Raw genomic sequence first — 21,046 nt, 5'->3', positions numbered from 1 at the left:
CCGCCGGCCTCCGGGTTGTAGGCGATGAAGGCTGTGTGCACAATTTGAAGGTGTAATAAAGTACAAATTTAATTAAAAAAAAAAATGTTTTTACTTTTAATAAAGCTTTAAAACGTACATAAACTCTGGTTTTTTAGTAGTGAGTGAGCGAAAGAGTTTGTTATATGCAAGCATGAGTCCGTGGCTCTGAGAGGTCGGGACTCTGACTCCGTAGTCTTATGTTCTGGGTATAATCATTGGGGATCATTGCTGCATTCGGGAGCTAAACGCACCCAAACCAACAGACCACGCACGCAACCTGGGCTTCATCCTGGACTCCTCCCTCTCCATGACCAGACAAGTCAACGCCGTCTCCTCGTCGTGCTTCAACATCCTGCGCATGCTACGTAAGATCTTCCGGTGGATCCCCACCGAGACCAGGAAGACAGTCACCCAGGCCCTCGTCACCAGCCGTCTGGACTACGGCAACTCCCTCTACGCCGGAACCACCGCCAAACTCCAGAAGAGACTCCAGCGGATTCAGAACGCCTCTGCACGACTCATCCTGGACATCCCCCGACGCAACCACATCTCCGGACACCTGAGAGATCTGCACTGGCTCCCGGTCAACAAGGGAATCACCTTCCGTCTCCTCACCCACGCACACAAAGCCCTACACAACGAAGGCCCAGGAAACCTCAACAGCCGCCTCAACTTCTACTCCCCCACACGCCAGCTACGATCGACCTGCCACGCCCTCGCCTCCGTCCCCCGCATCCGGAGAGCCACCACAGGAGGAAAGTCCTTCTCCTACCTGGCCGCCAAGACTTGGAACTCCCTCCCGACCCACCTCCGCCTGACCCAGGACCACCTTGCCTTCAGGAAGCAGCTCAAGACCTGGCTGTTCGAGCAGTAGCGGACCCCCCCTCCCCTAGCGCCTTGAGACCCTCCGGGTGAGTAGTGCGCTATATAAATGCTTTGATTGATTGATTGATTGAAATAATGACTCTGACACACTAGGTAGTCAGTAAGCAGATTGGAGTTCAACTTCTGTTATGACTGAGGTATGTGGAAAGTCTAACTGCGCCTATTATAATTTATAACCAATGCCCTATTTCTTGTCCATAGTTCTGTTTGTGCAGAATAGTCCCTGCAACAGTAGTAGTATGGATTGCCCCCCTATCCAATCAAAAAGTAAACTAGTATTTTATTCTTGGTGGCTTTTGACATTTTATTGTTGGGAATTGTCAAAGCATAAACATTTAGAAGACTTCAATAGACATTATGGACAACCCAGAGGACTGCACTCAGTGCATAGAGCTACTGTTGAATAGAATAGGAGTTTTGTTTAACACCTTTTGCCAACTGTGCAAGCTTAGTTAGCTACACAGACAGACTAATAATAATCTAGTAGTATCACAGGGAGTCATAGTAGAGGCAGGATAAGAATTTAGAAACAGTCTACAAGAAGATCAAAGACGATTTAGGAAAAAATAGAATGAGGAACGTTTGGAAAAAATAGGTGCTGTAAAAGATAGGGAAGTATAATTATTAATATTAACAGGAAAACTTACTGGGTCCAGCAGAGGAGGGCTCGGCGGACCTATCCTGGCCTTCCTGGCGTTGTTCCTGCTCCGCCGGAGCCGCTACCTCCTCCTGTGTCCTCTTGCCCCTGGGGAAGCTGATGTACAACATGAAAGAAAGACACAAACATGGATGATTGTTGTCCACCAAATCAAACATTTAAAAAAACAATAACAAATTATTTTGGGGAAATAGACAACAATTGCACTAAATTTATTGACCCATATCTGATGTGGTCTACTAGGATATAGTATTGATGGATTCGTGGACCGTCTACTTGAAAAGTTATGTAACTCACTAAACCAACTACACAAAGGTTCTACTAGGACTGGCAGGCAGCACTACGCAGCACGTGAAGTGACAGACACAGTCTGTCTTGATCACCACCACTATCTCTTCTTAGTGGGAGGAGTACAAAGGAAGGACTAGACTTGAGTCTCTAATGTCTAGCTTTACACAGTTCTGTAAAGTGCACTGATACATAATCATCACCCAGGCCAAATGAGCACAAAATTGAAAACAAGTAAGCATAGTAGCACCTCCAGTGAGCAGGCGAGCACCTGCAATCACAGAAGCATTTGAAACATAATTTACCTGCAATGTAATCGGCAGCATTCTTGCTCATCGGAAAAAAATAATATTTGCAATATCATAATAACACAGAGCAGGAGAAAACAATTAAGTGATTAAATAGCTACTACGACTCCCCAAGCCCAGGGATCTCCACGCCAAGCAGGTCAAGCAGGTCGTGTTCCCGGTCCAGGATGTCGGACCACCGGTGCGTCGCCTAGTTGTAGGTGCGCCGGACCCCAGACTCCCGATACATGGCCCGGCACACCTTCCCCCATAGCTTGCGACGCTCCCGGAGCCCGTACCCGAAACAGAGCCTGCCGCCTGTCTTGGGGAATGGCGAAGGACGAAAAAAATTAGTGTGGCCACCTCCACCGCGCTGAAAATCTCCTGGGCTGTTACTGCCTCCCCCCTTAAGCGCTGGCATGGGAGCCGGGTATGGGGTGCGGGTCCCTTCCTCTTCTGGTTCTTCCCGGCTCCCTTTGCCATGGTCCTGGACAGGAAAGATAAATAAAAAATAAGAAAGAATAGGGAAAAAGTAAATAAAATAAAAAAGGTAAAAAAAAGTAGTTTTTAAAGTAACGAAAAGTTGAAAAAAAACCAAAATATAGATGTAGAAAAATAGAGGGATAGATAATGAGTAAAAAAGATCAAAAAAAGAAACAAAGGACTGCAAATATTAGGGGAGGTTTGAAAAAGCATGCCCAGAACCATAGCAATGAATGAAAAACAAGATGGCTGTGCCCATTGCAACCACGTGGGTAAGTTTGCGCGATATTTCCCCCCGTGAGCACGCAAAAAACGCACGCAAACACGTAATTGCGCCCGCACGTAGGAAATGCCCAATGCGAGCATGCAACGAGGTCCCGGAAACGGAAATATGCAACGCGAACACTGAAAACAAGATGGCCACGCCCATGTACGACCGAACACGCAAAAATGAAAAAATCCACAAATTCACGGTTTTTGCAGACCGCAAATTTGCTTTCGCTCGAATTTGCGTACCGCGAATTCTCAAATTTCGCCCGTAGTTAGTCAGGATGATGTTGAGAGGATGTAGAATTGCTGGGGAACCACCCGAGGTAAGTGGATAGGGCCCCCTTGGAGAGTGTACGCAGTGTGTGTCTGTGTGCAATTCACAGTTGGAGTTTTAAAGAACAGAGACCCGTCCCAGTGGACCCCGAAGAAACCCAGTGGAAGACAGAAGTTTGGAGAGCCACCCCAACCGTGGATACCATGGTACCCAAGTTACCTATTCCAGGAAAGTCGGACGCATAGGTGTGAAATGGCGTCCCAAACCGCGATCAAACCCAATGGAGGACTTCAGGAAAGTGCCGCTACTGGAATAGGAGAAAGCATCCAGAGGAATCCAAACATCAATTCTTGAAGAGAAGTACCTGAAAGCAGAGGGGTCAGAGTCTATGTCAGTCGGGAGTGACCAGGAGCCCTGGAAATTGAAAGCCCTTAAATGTCTGGTGGTTCAGGAGAGATGGCGATGACTTGCCTCTTCAGCTGCGAGGACCAGGCAATGCTGAGGATGACCTGGACCTGGATACGAGCTGTACATTGATGTTTGTCGAGTGCTGAGGGGGTCGGTGTCTGGCAGGAGCACCAACAAGCCTTGGCAAATGCAACCCATGCAGGAAGTCAAGAAGGTGCACGGTTGGGACCAACAAGGTCCAGGAGACTCACCACAAGCAGGGATGTCAGGGCAGGCCCTAAGCATTCAGGGAATCCTAAAGGAAACAAATGTGACCTTCAAGTGGCCCCACAGGCCGGAGGCACTGGAGTCGCGAGAGTACCTCAAGCAGCTCTCCAAAAGATGTGGGCCATGATGCACACAATGCGGTGTGGACAAAGATTCTAGTCCCTGGAGATGCTTGAGGTTAGGACTATTCGGAGCCTGAAGATCTTCTTGCAAAGATGACAACAAGCCTTTGCAACTACAAAGGTGTTGTGGTACTCAGGTGTTTGGTTATTGAAACCCCCACAAAGTCTACTAGCCTCAAACTTGGTGAGAGGGTAGAGCAGGCCTCAGGATCCAGGGGAGGGTCTGGACAGAGGGGAGTTTGTCACGTTTTGTGCCAGAGTGGAAGCCAACGGCTCCCTGTGACTGGTTTGAACTGGACTATGCACAGGGACACTAAATGTGCCCCTCATACAGACTTTCTGGTGCTGTAAAGAGCACCTACCCAACCCTAATACGCTAAATCCTGCCTGGGAGGTGGTCACACCTCCCTGTGACTGAATGCCTATTGTTCTACATTACCCTGCTCTAGCTTGGCTCAGCAGCAGGAGTGCAGAAATGTGTCTCTGTTTGGCAGCAACCATTTTGGCCGGGACTAGAAGGCTGGTACCGGGAACACTGAGAGCCTAACGGAGGGCTCTTTCAGTGCCTGGAATCATACCTCACATACCGTTTATAGTGTGGGGGTTTGATTCCAAAATGTTTGATACCAAACATGATAGGATTCTTTGCAGCCTTTTTCGAGATGGTAATTGCGCGGTCATGCGGTTCCCCTCCATATAGTATATAGCTTCTTCACTAACAACCCGAGAGAATGGGCTCCAGGGGCTGCAGTGGTGTCCTGCTCATGCAGGGGCACCCTCTCACTTAGAACCAAGCACCCTTCCTTCAGGATTGTAAAGGCCTGCTATAGGGGTGACTTATACGTTTCAAGTGTAGTGACCCTTAAATATAGTAAACCTATATCTTTAGTAAGTGGTGCATGAACCAACATACACAGGCTGCAAGAGCAGGCCTGTGGTTCCATTTTGAATGGTCTCTCATGGGTGGCATAATACATGCTTCAGCCCATGGTAGGCCTCTGAGGTACCTATGCCCTGAGTACATGGGTACTGTATACTATGGACTTAGAAGGGTAGCCCAGGATCTAATCTGCGATGTACCTATGTACAGAACACAACAATCTAGGGAGAAAGAACATAGAATGGTGTCCTTATTAGCAGGATCCCAGTCAGACAAGTCAAAAACAGCATCACATCAAGGAAAAAGTGGGAGTAATCATAAGAAGCGGATCCTACTTTCCCACAATGACCATGTGACAGAAACTTGCTTCTTTAAGCAAAAATGTATCTAATGTGGAGATGTCATGATCTTCCCCACAATGAAGCGCAAAACCTCTTTGAAGAGAAGATATTGTTCATGAATTTAATGCTGGCCCTAATATTTTCAGAAAAATCCTGCTTTCTTTGCCAGGTCTGAAAACATGGTTACGCTGTTGGAAAATGCATAAGGTAAAACACTGATCTCTATGGCTTCCAGGCCCAATAGAGTAATTAAAGTTTGCAAGCAAATTTAATGTCACAGGAAGCTTCAAGCTGTTATAAAACAGCATCAATATTTGATTAAATGGTTGATACTTTCAGTATTACATACATGCTTGCTAACTCTGCACTTCACAGGAGTAAGTAACCATAACAAAGACAGATTTTACATTTGTTTTAACACTATCTAACATTGGGTTCCAAATAAACTGTGCTGGTATACTTTAGCAATTTTAATAGGAGCTATATCTTGGCTGAATTGACCTCACTCAAGAACAACGTTTATCAATTGAAAGGTGGATCGAGTGCAAGATGACAGAGGGATAGCATAGCCAGTGAAAGAAAGAAGTATGTTGAAGAAGAAGAAGAAGAAGAAGAAGCATAGAAGGAGTCTCACCCTTTTTATACCTTTAAATTGAAGTCAGAAGCAACAGAGGTAATTAACACACTGAGGACCATATTTATCAAAGAGTTTTGTTGCTTTTGCACCATGCAATGGGGTGCAAAAGTGGCACTTCCATTGAGATGTGATTTATCAAGCCACACAATGCCACCTTACGTGATGCTGAGAGGCTTGATAAACCCAGAGCTATGCAATGCAATGCAAATCACTGCTATGAATTACTCTGCCCCAGGGAAGCATTCCATGGAGTGGGCATGGGTGTTCCCATGCAAAACTCATGGATTTTGATGCATTCCCAGATTTACCATAAGTTGCAGACCTGGGAATGCGCCAAAACGGCTACACCTCCCCAGGTGAAGGGAATAAGGAGAAATATGTTTATTTCTGCTTATTTTTCCCTCTTACTAAAGGAAAATGTCTCAGCTGATTGTTTTGTGCAGGTGGGTGCCCCTTCCTGCACACAAAAAAATCCTGATAACAATGCAGACACCCTTGCACACCCTTGCACCATGGTGAAAGAGTGCCTGCATTGGCACTAGGTAGTACATTGTGCACCAATGCTGGGAAAAGTCAAAAATGCACTGGAAATTGTTAGGTATAGCCCATTCCTGCCCTTTCTGTATCATGCAGCACAAAAAGGGGGTTTGCTGCACTGAGTAATATTATGATAAATATGCCCCAAAGGTTATGTATGAGGATTACCAATAAGGAACCTCAAATTTGCTCCTCATCAAGTCATCCTCCTCACAGTTCTAACTTTGTGAGGATATAACTAGATGCCATAATTAAACATACTTTTTTCTTCATTGAATGCAGCAGATGTGAAGATGCCTCTCTAGATGGAGAAATGTAAAAACTGAACAATTATGAGATTGCTATGTTAAAACTTTATATAATAAAACCTGCATTTGGAAAGCCCTGTCTTATGGGTGAGAACTATCCTGGCAAAGTAAGGACTCGTAGGACCTCCGCAAGAATTAAGCAGTAATGAACATGACTAACTCGATGACTTGCTAGGTAACTGTAACAATACAATTCGAATCCAGAAAAATGCAGTGGTATTGGATGTGAAGGAATATGCCCTCTACTTCAAGAAAGCTGAAATAATTTGATCTATATTTTAGTACGTGAGCATTGATAATAGTATAAAGGAACAAATGTGGTATGGGTAAAGATCAATACATAATAGAATGTTTTAGCCTATTTATGTTGATTTCAACTGGTCCAAATTGCAAATATAAGATGTAAATTAAACCCTTCCTGACACTATTCAGAGTTTCTCCACGCAGGTGATCCTGAAAAATAACATAAATTCGTAATTTATCAGCAATCAATTAATGACACATTCAAGTAGGAGGAAATTAATTATATTTCACTGCATACATATATTGTTTAGGGTGCCTGCCATTTTATTGGTCCATGGAGGCTTTCACCGCTGACTCCTGAGGAGAGGACTGTCTGACATATTTAGAGATTCCTGTATTCCTGGATGTCAGAAATGAGGTCTCTAGTTGGCAGCGGTTTGCACCATGTCCAAGTAGGGACCTCCACTTTAGTCAGTATAAGCTAGATGCACACTAAAAAATAATCTCTCCTCACCGTCTGGTGCAGAGCAGCAAGGCTTACCTAAAGAGGCAAAGCGTAAAGTATTTGTGCAACAAACACCCAGTAACAGAATGAATACACCACAAAAGGACTCCACCAAGTCTTATAAACAGAGGGAATGTTTATCTGAGTAAAACAAGACCAAAACAACAAACATCCAATTACTAGTTCATGAGATATGAAGATTTAAAGTATATATATGCCACTACAGTGCTTTAAAAGTCACTAATGATTTTGTTTAGATTATCGTTGCAACTACAGTGAACACAAAGTCACTAAGCATGTTATTTACACTGTAGATAATCCCACATTAGTCAAAACAAGTTACTGTTTGATCTCATGTGCATGGCTGCTAGTTGGACCGATTTGATTCACAAGACACTGCTGCGTGTGAGAAAGTGTGGGCAGGTAGCAATCAACCTGCAGGTCCCACAACACTTAGTATCGTTTTTTGTGGAGATGCTGGTGTTGTGTCCTGAGAGTCTGTGGCACAGCAGCGGGCTCCGGTTACACCTGTAGGGCCTGCGTCATTGAGTCCAGTTGGATGAGGGAAGAGCTGAAGCAGGAGCATAGGCGTCACACTAGTGATCCTTGTACACGTGGCTGAAAATCTTCATGATCCAGACAGTGTCACTGACTCCACCCAGTATCATCCTGGCAACAGGGTTGCTGGAGGAGCAGCACTTGTGGGGTTCCCTCGAAGTGATGGTGATTTAAAAAACAGGAAGGTGGTGCCTCGGATTGGCATGTAAGCTCCCAAGCACTGACTTCCATATCTGCCTTGCTGGAGGGGCTGCGCTGGTGGGGTTTCCCTCTGTGCAGCAGCCATTTCAGGCACTGGATGGTGATTCCTCCAATCGGCATGTAAGCTCCCAAACGCTGATTGCCACCTTTCCCTTTCTGGAGGGGACGCACTGAGGGTTTTTACCTCAGTGTAGCAGCGATTTTGGACACAGGAGGGTGGTGTCTCTGATCGGCATTCCAGGTGCTGATCATCATATCTCCTTTGCTGGAGGGGCCATGCTGTTTTTTTCCCCTCAATGCAGGCAGTGGTGTAGGAAGGGGGAGCAGTGGATGTGGGCCGCCCGAGGTGTCATCACTGAGGGGGGTGACAAATTGGCAAAAATATGTATTTTAAACACATATTTTTGCCATTTTGTCAGGCCAGGGGTGACAAGTGTCATCATTGAGGGAGGGGACAAAATGACAAAAATATGTGTTTTAAACACATATTTTTCCATTTTGTCAAGCCGGGGTGACAAGAAATTTTCCACAACGGGTACCACCTGACCTTACTACGCCACTGAATGCAGGGGCAACTTCAGACACAGGAAGATGGTGCCATCTATTGTCACATAAGCTTCCATGGGCTAGTTGTTGCATCACCCCAATACAGCGAGTTGATCAATGAGTGTTCAACAAGCGCTGGGCTGAGACAGATCGGTATAGAATGCGGCACTGTTCTCATCCATTGGTGGGTCACGAAGTGTAGAGGTTAGGGATGTTTAGAAGTAGAACAAAGACTTTTGGATCCATGTGACTTCCTGACATGGGGGCAAACCATCAAGCCCTGAGGGTCACTCTGGGGTTCAGGGAGAAGAGTTCAGCTTTTGTTCTCAGCAGTGCAGAGATCAACAGGCAGCAGGACAGCTCAACAAAGTAGAGAAGCAGTTCCTCAAAACAGTCAGTCACAGCAGAGTGGAAATCTTTTCAGTACAGCAGTCTTTTTCAGCACAGCAGTCTCAAGCAGAGTTCCTCCACGGTCCAGTAGTCTACCTTTTGCAGACGGCCAGAGCCATAGTACTTATACCCAAAAGTGCCTTTGATGTAGCGCGTGACTCCAAAGGAACTCTCTGAAGTGTGCAAGGATCCCTTTCAGCCTGGCCCTAATTTAAGACTACCAATAGGGGGTAAATAAGCCCCTTTGTGAGGACAAGGGCAAGACACAACCTTTTCAGATGTAAGTATGAGCCATATTCCCCCGTACTGCCCAAGTAGGCTATCTGTATGCAGATGAATGCTGATGTATCTCCTTTTACACCAAACCCTTCCTGTGTTGTTGCTGCCTAGAGGGAATTCACAAAGTTTAGCTGTCACCCAGCCCAGATGTGCATTGGAGACAGGCTCCTAGGCACACAGAGCAGTAAGAGGACAGAAATGTCCACTTTCTAAAAGTGGCATTTCTAAAATGGTAATATTAAATCCAGCTGTACCATTAAAGAGGATTTATCACCACCCTTCCAAAGATTTCAAACATGAAGTAGCTACTCCTTTCCAAATAGGAAACAGCTTAAAAAGTATTTTAAGGAATACCCAATGGCAGCCTAAGGAACGATTAAGCTTCACAGCAGTGAAAAACAAATTTAGCTGGTTGTCACTGCTAGGACATATAAAACTTAAAAGTGCAGGTTCTTCCTTTTATCTACACAGCACCCTGCTCATAGGGTCACTTCAGGCCTACCATAGGGGAGACATATGTGTAATAAAAGAAGAGTTTATGGCTTGGCAAGTGGTTTTGAATGCCAAGTCAAAGTGGCAGTTAACTGCAAACACAGGCCCTCCAATGGCAGGCCTGAGACATGTTTGAAAAGCTGCTTGTATAGGTGGCACAACCTGTTCTACAGGCCCACTAGTAGCATTTAGAGTACAGGCACTGGGTACATGGTCTACCACTTTAAAAGGAACTGACAGGTAAACTAAGTAAGCCAATCAGGTATACACTAATATCAACATGCTTAGTGGAGAGGCACATACCCTTTTAGCACAGATTAGCAGTGGTAAAATGGGCAGAGTCCTAAGGCCAACAAATAGATACAGCAAAAAGTGGAGGTAAGCAGGCAAAATGTTGGGGAAAGGCCACCCGGGGATTATAGGTCCAACACTGGATCTCTGTGCACTTAGTGCATGCACCAAAGTCACTCTGTACCCGCTGCACTCTGAGCACAGCTGATTGCTAAGTGAGCATGTTTTTTGTCCATTCAGCATTCTTTGTTGGTTTTCTAAAGCAAATTTCCGAATCAGAAATTTGTTTATGAAAAAGAAAACAAACTTTCAAAGCAGAATTTTGTTTGAGAAAAAGAAAACAAAAAATCTATGATCCTGAAGTGTAGGGAGTTTTCTTCCTGTGTATCAGAGTCATTGTTTATTTTCATGCACACATTTTCCATACCTCATATGGTGTCTTTAGCAAGGAAAATTAGATATGAGCCCAATCTCAAACAGAGTGGTTTACCTTTGGAACAAAGCTAGCACATGGTTGTATTTCGTCGGGTGGTCTCTTTACTTGATTCCAAGTTTCCCCTGTTGCAACAGGAATAATGTCCTTTTATATTTGCACCTTATGCCACATTGTTTTCACATAGCAAATTCTTTCTAGTAAAATGTGGGGGATATTGTGTGGCCATAAACCTTGGACCAAGCAACAAACTTAACCTTTGGATCAAGCAGAAAACTCATAATCTGCCCTAATTTCAGATTTAGCACATTAATAACACCATCATTGTTTTCTATGAAATACTCCTCCATAAGAACCGAGTTAAAAAAGGCTATATGAAACATAAATGGACACAAAATTGCAACAGTCAGGTGAATGTCAAAAGGGATTTTTCTGCATACAATGCAATATTGATATATTTTTTATACCCCCTTCGGTCATGCCGAAAGAAGGACTGGACTGGTCTTTTATTCCATTTTGCATTTCCCCAAAGCTATCGCAAGCCAGTTTTGAAAAACCCAGAACAGCCACTTGCACCTCTGTCACTTTCTCCAAATCCTGGCGGCCCTATTACTTAAAGTGCCCTGAGGGTGCAAGGGCATTTGTGCCCATTTTACGCACCCCAAGGCACTTTGGCATTACAGACGTCGCTGCAGATGCTTGTGCATCCCCTTCTGTAATACCAATAGCGATGCCCTACATAAGGCACCAGCGCTGTCTTCAAAGGTGCGTCCCCTCATTTGCATGGGGGCGTGCCCTATTGAAAGGAGGGAATTCCTTTGCCAACGCAGGCACTTCCGCAAAGAAGCCCTCAGGCAGGGGAAAGGAGGTCCCATGGACCCCGAGACATCCTGTTGCAGGCGAGTGCAGTCACTGACTGCACCAGATTTGAAGGGGATCTCAAGTCCCCATTAAAAGAGCAGCCGCCTGCACAGTGAAACATGGAGGGGCTTCAAAGCAGCTGCTCCATATTTTACGTGAATGCGCTGCACCCAAGGGTTCGCGGCTGCCCTGGGGGCAGCGTATTCAGCATAATGCAGTGCAGTTTCTTTCAGGTACCTGCTCACCTCTTTAAAGATGCTCCGAGCACAATCAAGGAGAATGTGCTGCATGTGTAATGTGGCCCCAGGTGTGAACTGCAACAGGCAAAGCAGGGGCTTCAAGCTAGAGAGACTGACAAGAACGAGGGAGAGATCAGAGTGGGAGAAGAGAGGGATGAGAGAGAAGGGATGTATAGATGGTTGAATAAATGGATACATGGATGGAAAGATAGAGCGTGAAGGTGGAGAGCAGGCCTGGTTTAAACATTGTGCTATGGTTGCTTATCGTGTCCTGGCCGGCATTGTCTAAAAGTTGTATACGACTGAGCAACAGCAATAAGTTTCCCACGCATAAATAGGCATTCTTCTACTAAGGCCTTGTTGGTGATGTGAAGGCTATGGGCACTTTAATGAGAAGGTGTTGATATTATCATTCCGTTCATCTGCCCTGTCAGGTTTCTGGTGGCATAAGGTTTCACACTACCTCTTCTCTACAAGTCCTAGATAGCTGCCCTTCGTTCCTCTTTCCACTCACCAGAGTATATTGTTGCATTTATCCTCCGAAGAAAGAAACCAGAGTAGGGGCTGCAGAAATAGAAATGCATTAAGGTTCACTTAACAGCGAGCTACCTTTCAGTACCCTTATCAAATGCAGACGGGCCCCTATCATAGACGGGCAGTGTTCTTTTTCTCTGTCATAGGCAGGCGTATTTGTGATGCAAGTCAACATTTGGTTACAATCAGAGTTTGGCTTGTTGACATCTGAATTATTGATTTAGCTCAGTGACACCCTAACAAAAGTCCATTTAATGAGCCAAAGTGGCATGGATGTGATATCCACGATAAATCTACTACAAAAGCCATCTGAATGCATTTTTAATATAATACTTAATCTTACATTTTTAAACGTTTTTCCAATTCTTGGGGTCAATTTCATTCATTGACTGAGCAATTTTACACTAATGGTTGGACTATTTTGGAATTGCATGTCAACTCGCTGGTGTACACCCTGAACATTGACCCCAGAATATCGATGGGAGAATATATGTAGGACAAATTATCGAAAAAATTATATTGACTCACAGGTAAGTCTAGCTTTTCTATACCTGACTCCCCTTTAATGTACCTTCCTGGGGCCTTATTACATACATTCTCCCGGGTCCGCAATGGGCGTTTTTGCCTGCTTTTCTCTTCCTGGTGGCACTTTGGTATTACAGAATGGGCCACAGACGCTTGTGCAGCCCCTTCTGTGATACCAATAGCATTGGCAAACATATCTTCAAGGGGGCATTCCTCCATTTGCATGGGTGCATGCCCCATGCAAATGAGGAAATCCTGTATTACTAACGTGGGCACAGAGGCAAAGAAGAATCCGGGAGGCACACTGACAATGTGCCACTTAAAAGGTGGCACACTGTCAGTGTGCCTCCTGAGAGCAGCCCTCTGCAGAGGGTAAAGGGGGTTGACCCCCCCAGACATCCACTTGCAGGTGGGTGCAGTCACTGACTGCACCCACCTGCAAGAGGATCTCTATTCCCTTTTAAAAAGTGCAGGTGGGTTGCCGCATGCACATTGTAAACTTAGCAGGGCAGAACTGAGTACCATTGTCACTTAAAATAGGTTTGAGAATCCCTTCCCTCAAAAATAAATTCTCCAAGCAGTCATTAACAGTTCTACTCTCTTTATTGTCTATTACATCCACCTCTGGCCACTTAGAAAAATTGTCCATTACTACAAGTAGATACTTAGGTTTCCCACCAGCATCTAACACCAGGCCTAATAGATCAATACTTAAATCCTCCCACGGTCTGTTGGAAGAATTTCCTATCATCTAAAGATGGTCTGAAAAACAACTGTGCTTTATCCGAATTGGCACAAACACAACAAGATCTGACAACATTCTCAATATCCTTGTCCATATTCGGCCACCAGTACCAAAGTTTCACCCTTTTCTTTAATTTCACGATACCAAGATGTCCACTGTGGCTGATCTCAGGTATTATTGTCCTCAATGCATAAGAAACTACTACTCTGTCACCTCTTAAAACTAGGTCGGAGACACCTACTGATAATTCTTCTCTTATTCCCCAAAAGCTTCTTTGAAGAGTTAGGACGTCTTTCTTGCAAGGCCAACCATTGACAATAAACTCCTTAATTTTAGTAAGGACAGTATCTTTAGCACTTTCATCCACCCACTCAGTCTTTGAAATAGAACTGGAATCCATTCTGTGAACGGTCACTACACTACAATCCTCCCAGTTAGAGGTGTTTAGCTCACACATGATTGCCACACAATAATCTTCCCAGTTCTTTTGAGAAAGAATGAGGTAAAGGTGCTCTACTTAAAAAATCAGCCACATAATTTTTCTTCGTAGGTCATTCTAACAATTCTAGGTGTAGCCTTCATGATCTCCTCAGCGGTAAGGAGCTTCACTAAGGGCTTATGATCGGTGCGGATGGTAAACTTGGTTCCCCAAATGTACGGCCTAAACCTTCAATGGCCTAGACCGTAGCTAACATTTCTTTTTGTATGACTGAAAATGTACCCTCAGGAGTGGTCGAAGATCTTGAAGAAAAGGCTACGGTGGATTCTTCACCCATATCATTCATTTGTGTCAGCTCAGCACCTAAACTTTTACCACTTGGATCAGTGGTGTTGATGTTGTGAGCTAGTGGATTGAATCCCTGCAAAGGAAAGGTGCAGCACAGTTAATTTTTAATAAAATCAACATCTTTTTGCACTTCTGAATTCCACTTAAATTCTTGTCTGACTTTCAGTGCCTCAGATTATAAGTTTTTAGCAGATAAATTGTTGAATCCATCCAGGCATGGCTCGGCAGTTCGGGCTGGACTGTTCCCATGAGGCACAGGGTCAGACTGATTTGCATATGGCCATGTCTGAACTGGGGTGGCAGAGGGGGCTAAAGAACGGTGATGGATTAAACCCAGATCTTTTGACTGGGTGTGAGTGTTTGATTGGTTCAGATGCTCCGTCCATCACCACCCCCTTTTGTACCGCTTTGTTCGCCATAAGTTGGCAGGGTATGCTCAGACGTGAGTCCCTTGCTCACTTTGCCACTGGATTCAAGCAAGCCTGGTTGAAGACAGCTGAAATGCCAGAAACCGGTCCTAGGAAGCTCGTTTCCGGTCCAGGGAAGGCATGGCTTGGCAGTTCGGGCTGGACTGTTCCCATTGGCACATGTTCATACTGATTTGCATATGGCCATGTATGAACTGGGGTGGCAGAGTGGGCTAAAGAACGGTGATGGATTAAACCCAGATCTTTTGACTGGGTGTGAGTGTTTGATTGGTTCAGATGATCCATCCATCACCAACCCCTCTTGTACCACTTTGTTCGCTATAAGTTGGCAGGGTATGCTCAGACGTGAGTCCCTTGATCACTTTGCCACTGGATTCAAGCAAGCCTGGCTGAAGACAACTGAAATGCCAGAAACCGGTCATAGGAAGCTCGTTTCCGGTCCAGGGAAGGCATGGCTTGGCAGTTCGGGCTGGACTGTTCCCATGAGGCACAGGGTCATACTGATTTGCATATGGCCATGTATGAACTGGGGTGCCAGAGTGGGCTAAAGAACGGTGATGGATTAAACCCAGATCTTTTGACTGGGTGTGAGTGTTTGATTGGTTCAGATGATCCATCCATCACCAACCCCTCTTGTACCACTTTGTTCGCTATAAGTTGGCAGGGTATGCTCAGACGTGAGTCCCTTGATCACTTTGCCACTGGATTCAAGCAAGCCTGGCTGAAGACGGCTGAAATGCCACAAACCAGTCCTAGGAAGCTTGTATCCGGTCCAGGGAAGGCATGGCTTGGCAGTTCGGGCTCGACTGTTCCCATGAGGCACAGAGTCAGACTGATTTGCATATGTCCATGTCTGAACTGGGGTGGCAGAGTGGGCTAAAGAACGGTGATGGATTAAACTCAGATCTTTTGACTGGGTGTGAGTGTTTGATTGGTTCAGATGCTCCGTCCATCACCACCCCCTTTTGTACCGCTTTGTTCACCATAAGTTGGCAGGGTATGCTCAGACGTGAGTCCCTTGCTCACTTTGCCACTGGATTCAAGCAAGCCTGGCTGAAGACAGCTGAAATGCCAGAAACCGGTCCTAGGAAGCTTGTTTCCGGTCCAGGGAAGGCATGGCTTGGCAGTTCGGGCTGGACTGTTCCCATGAGGCACAGGGTCAGACTGATTTGCACATGGCCATGTCTGAACTGGAGTTGCAGAGTGGGCTATAGAACGGTGATGGATTAAACCCAGATCTATTGACTGGGTGTGAGTGTTTGATTGGTTCAGATGCTCCATCCATCACCAACACCTTTTGTACCGATTAGTGGGACTTCAGCACGGATTGTGCCACCCACATATGATGTCCCTTAAGGTGTGTCTCAGACCTGCCACTGCAGTGCCTGTTTGTGTGCAGGATACTGCCACTTCGACTTGGCATTTAAAACTACTTGCCAATCCTTAAACTCCCCTTTTATGAAATACAATTCATCCCTAAGGAAGGCCCTCGGTAATCAAAAGGGCATTGCACTTTGTAAGTAAAAGGCAGGTCATGTACTTCTGTGTTTTAAAGGTCCTGGTACTATAAAACAGCTAAAATAGTTTTCCCACTGCTGTGAGGTCCACTCCTCTCATAAGCCCGAATTAGGAATTTCTTAAAATGCCTTAAGTTTTAAAATCTTATCTGAAAGTGATAGAGCGCGCAGGTCACCCGGGTCACTAGTTTACCAATTTTTCCACGCACTGGGCCCTGGCGTGCATATGACAACTGTGTTTACATGAACCGGGTGAATCTTTCCACGCTACTATGAGTAATTCAGGGGTGACTCTCTCACCACTTACTATTCATGTACCTGACTTACCACAGGCACATTACTCCTCTGATAGATCAGGAGCTAGCAGTGGACAGGTAGCAAGATTCCTAAAAAGGAGTAGAACACTTTATACACTTAGTACATTTATCAACACTTTATGATGTATAATGACCACAGACACCTGATGGGGTTTTTAAAGTTTTTATGTAGAGTAAGTTTAGAATGAATATGCCATGATTATAAGGCAGATACAAATCAGAACATCAATAATCAAGATTAAACCCAAAATGTAACTATGGATGAGGGCAAGCACCATAGGGTATTAGGAAACACTACAGGGTATGGGCATTTGGGAACATGCTATTCAGTACGAATTTAAGCTAAGGCAGGGGACGTGAGAAGGACCTTATGTGTGCACTAATATTCTTAAACTAATTCCTAAACTTTATGCTATTCTTACTAAGATCACAGCAACCATACTAAAGGGAAGGGATAATGGAACAAGCTGAATAAGCAGTCAGTTTAATGATATCCTACAGGTAGGGTAAAAAGGGGAACATCACTAATAAACAATTGTATTTAAATCACTTTACAGGGTGATAGGGCAATATCACAGGCAAGAGTGCTTTATTAAGAAGAGGAAGGTAAGAGTAAAGTTAGACAAACACCCACAAGTATATTTACCTAGGACAGAATGAGGACCAACCCTGGCCGCGGGTCAGTTTGGAAAGCGGGGACAAGGACCCTCAAGGATTCAGAATGCCAGTAGGCGAGCAGGTACAGCTCAGGGACAGTCAAGACAGGATACCCCTCAGGTTTTGGATCAGGACTGGGCTCACCAAAGGGCACGACCAACACCTGCAGCCTCGGATGCAATGCCTGCGTTACCCCCTTACTGCACGGAATCCGCCAATAACCCTGATTGGGTTTTCGAATCTCCCAGAAAAGTGCTCCGCCAGCACTTAGAACTAATTTCCACCCCTTGGAGTTTGTGGAAAGTATGGACTGAGTGCTCCGCAGCGCTCTGTATCAATCACCTATAGAGTTCGTAGGGTCAGTGACAGGTCTGCTACTCAGACAAGTCGGACGATTTCTCTAAGCTAAACTAGACTAGTTATACTGTTCTGGGACCCCCAGACCACCCACAAATGTTGCAAGTGACAAGGTCTCATCTTTTGATTGGTCAAGGGAGGTGGTTAAGTCATTGTCACCTCCTAAATTCTGCGTTCCCATGATAAATATTCAAATGACAGTACCCACCCCTTGGAGTTTGTGTTCCCAGGCATACGTGTGGTGGAAACAATGAAGTACACATTGGAAAGAGACATTTTAACATTTTGAGATTGTAATACAGCATCTTCTCCAGGGGCGAAGGTGAGCTTCCCAGGAGCGTCCCAGCTTCGGTAGCCAGCTGGCTTGTTTCTGCTTCTGCGCAGTTGGGTTTTTCCCTCATCACGTGTGCGGGGAGTTTACGGGCTTCAAAATGGATTCAATCCCCCGACCCAGGCCCATGGATGCGTAATACATGAAAAGTAAGCGAAAACAAATTAGTAACACAGAAAAAATGAATACACTGTATACCATGAAATGCTTCACTGCACCCCTTACTTTATAATATCTATACCATTAACGGTTAGTGCTGAAAAGACAGATATGCAGAAGCAGCATAAGCCAGCAGAGAGCATGGTTAAGGACAAGCGGCCATATTTCGCAGTAATGCGCATGAGCGTAAACATCCCTCCAAATTGCGAGTGCGTCACATCACGTGGGTATGACCGACGCATGCGCAGACTGGATTTCGGCGAAACAGCCATTTTGTAATACGCAAGCATGTTTAAGATGAAAAGACACATAAGCAAGCCTCCTAGGGACACCCGCGTGTTGGGGAAAAAGGCAAAATAAATGACAGACAGATTGAATTAATATTATTACGAGTTAAGCGAGGTTCATGAGTGAGAGCAAGTCGCTTTATGTGCGAATCCTTGCTCCATCAATCCCCTCTTTGATGATATTTACTATCATCACTATAAATGGAAACAGATGCCAACCTCATTCTTTCAAATCACTCATTTCAATTTCCACAAACTTGTTGTTGAGCTTTCTTTCTGCATCCTTATTAGGGTGAAAGCTTTTAGCTCTCTTGTAAATTTCGTTTTTCAATTCTTCTAATTCTAGCTCATCAACATTTCTCTTCACTCCTCTCTTATTCACAGTGTACTTCCTTTTGCATTTTTGACATTTACAGCAGATGAATATGATCAGTACAACCACACCTATTCCAACTATTGGCATCAGTATTTTCCAAACAAGACTTTTACCTAAGTTAGATAACCAACTACCTACAGAGGAGAGACCATCAGTCAGTCTCTTCCAGGCACTATGAACCTCTAATGGTTTGAGTTCTTTTTCCAAATTAGTTATGTTCCTTACATATTTCTTAATTTCGATACTTTTGTCAGGAATGTAGGTGCAACAATGTTGCGCCTTCAACATCCTGCAGACTCCGCCCTCTTTTGCCAGTAAGGTGTCAAGAGCAAGGCGATTCTGTAAAACCATTGATCTGATCGCAACCATTTCAGTATTGACCAGCAGGAATCCAGCAGCAGTGTCAGTTGATAACCGATCTACTACTGTAGACAATTTGCAGATTCTGTGAGTATTCAGAACTACCCCCATTCCAGGTATCAGTGCACTAAAATATCACCTACAATTTCTCCTACACTTTCACGTTTTCTACGCGCTAAGCCATTAGTTTCTTCATTGCTTCCAGCAGCGTCGTTCACATGGTATATTTTCGGGAAAACAATGCCAAAGTAGCAGCTCCCATACCAGTGATCCGGTAATTTGAAATAAGCCTTGTTCCCACATATATAATAAATTCCGGGAAACACAGGTTCCGACCCATTTTTGAAACCCCAACCTCCAATTACCTTGTAATTATGTTCACACTCGCTGGAACCGATGAATACATTGTTATAATAACTAGTCTTTTCTCTATGAAGACAGAGTTTCCCTTTCCGTTCAAAATCCAGCAACAATGCAGGAGCAGCTTCGCCATCTGAGGTGCTTTCCATATTTTCTGCCCACCTAGGGGTTCTATCCTTTTCATCAGTGGCCTTTTTCTGAAACTTTTCCCTCCTTCTCTCTGCCATTTTCAAAAACATCTTTTCCTGCTCCTGCAGGGAACAGGTCAGATTAGCTTTTCTAGCTTCATTTAAGTCTATGTCACCTATAGTCAGGAAATATTCTCCCATATAACGGGTTACCTCGCTTCTGATATGTACAATGTTCAGGTTTCCTCTAACAGGAAGTTCTGAAAAGATTACGTCAGTGTTTGAGTAGTAATACTGTAAAGTGCCTCTATAGAATAAGCTGGATAATATACTACAGGAAATTCCATAGGTCAGGGGTAAATGGTGGTATGTCACGCCTTCAGCTACTGAAGTGGGTAGCTTCATGCAGACATAACAATCTTCTATTTCCATAGCTTCTACATAGTGCACTAAAAGGTTAGCAAAGACATTTAAGTGTGTCCTGTTTTTCATTTTGTGAAAATGTAGTCCACCCTCATCTGATGCTTCTAATTTAGGTCGTGTGTGTCTCAGGCTAACTTCATTGTCGCGTTTTTCTATACTTCGTGGTGTTTCTTCAGTTAGTACAGCTTCTGTGTCTAGAGTCTCTGGGTTAGTGGGATACAAGTTAGGGTCTTTACTTACCATAAAAGGTATAAAGACTGTTACTCCTATTCATATTACTATTAACATGGCTATACTACATAAGCATACTTTACAGCAGGTTTTACAACAGCTAAATTTGGATCTTCCATTCACACTTGAATCAGACATTGTAGCTTACAGGTGGCTTTTTCGTCCCCTCTTTGTTTCTTTATGCCAGAGGCTCACTCAGGTTTGTTTCAAGGAGGGCCTTCGTCGGAACTCCGATCAGCAATTGACTCTTCGTCGCTCTTGCCACTGTGGTTAGGTTCGTCAATTTCTTCCACCACCAAGTATGTCCATTCAGGGCTCCGATACAGTTTGTTTTGTCTTTTTACTCGTGAACTTCGTCGGTTGGACTGGACTCGGGCTTCTTTTCTTTCACTGGCAGCCCTTTTTCGATCTTCCAGTTTTTCTTCTACTGTCTTTATTCTTAGTCTCAGTCTTTTTATGTATCGGGGTTCATTCTTTTTCTTGTGGCTTTTAGTGGTCGAGGAAACTTGACCTTCCTCGTGAACTCTTTTATTTTCGCTTCGTTGTGGCACTCTTGTTTCGGCAGTGTCTCTTTCCCTTCCTGTCTGACTAGTCCCTGGTCTTTCATAAGTTTCTTCTGCCTGGTTTCTAAGCTGGCCTTGTTCAGGTCTAATTTGTATTTGATCTTTATTTTCAGGTGATCTGGACTCTGCTTCCTGAACACGTTCGTCTATTTCTATCTGTTCCTGTTCATGCACTTCGATCCCTTGATTTTCTTCCGCATGAACTTCAGCTTTAATCACTATCTGTCCCTTCCCAGTTTCTGGAGTTTCAGGAGGAG

This window comes from Lissotriton vulgaris, chromosome 12 (genome assembly GCF_964263255.1).
Source record: "Lissotriton vulgaris chromosome 12, aLisVul1.2, whole genome shotgun sequence".
In the NCBI taxonomy this organism is placed as follows: Eukaryota; Metazoa; Chordata; class Amphibia; order Caudata; family Salamandridae; genus Lissotriton; species Lissotriton vulgaris.
This window is presented reverse-complemented; position numbering follows the sequence as displayed.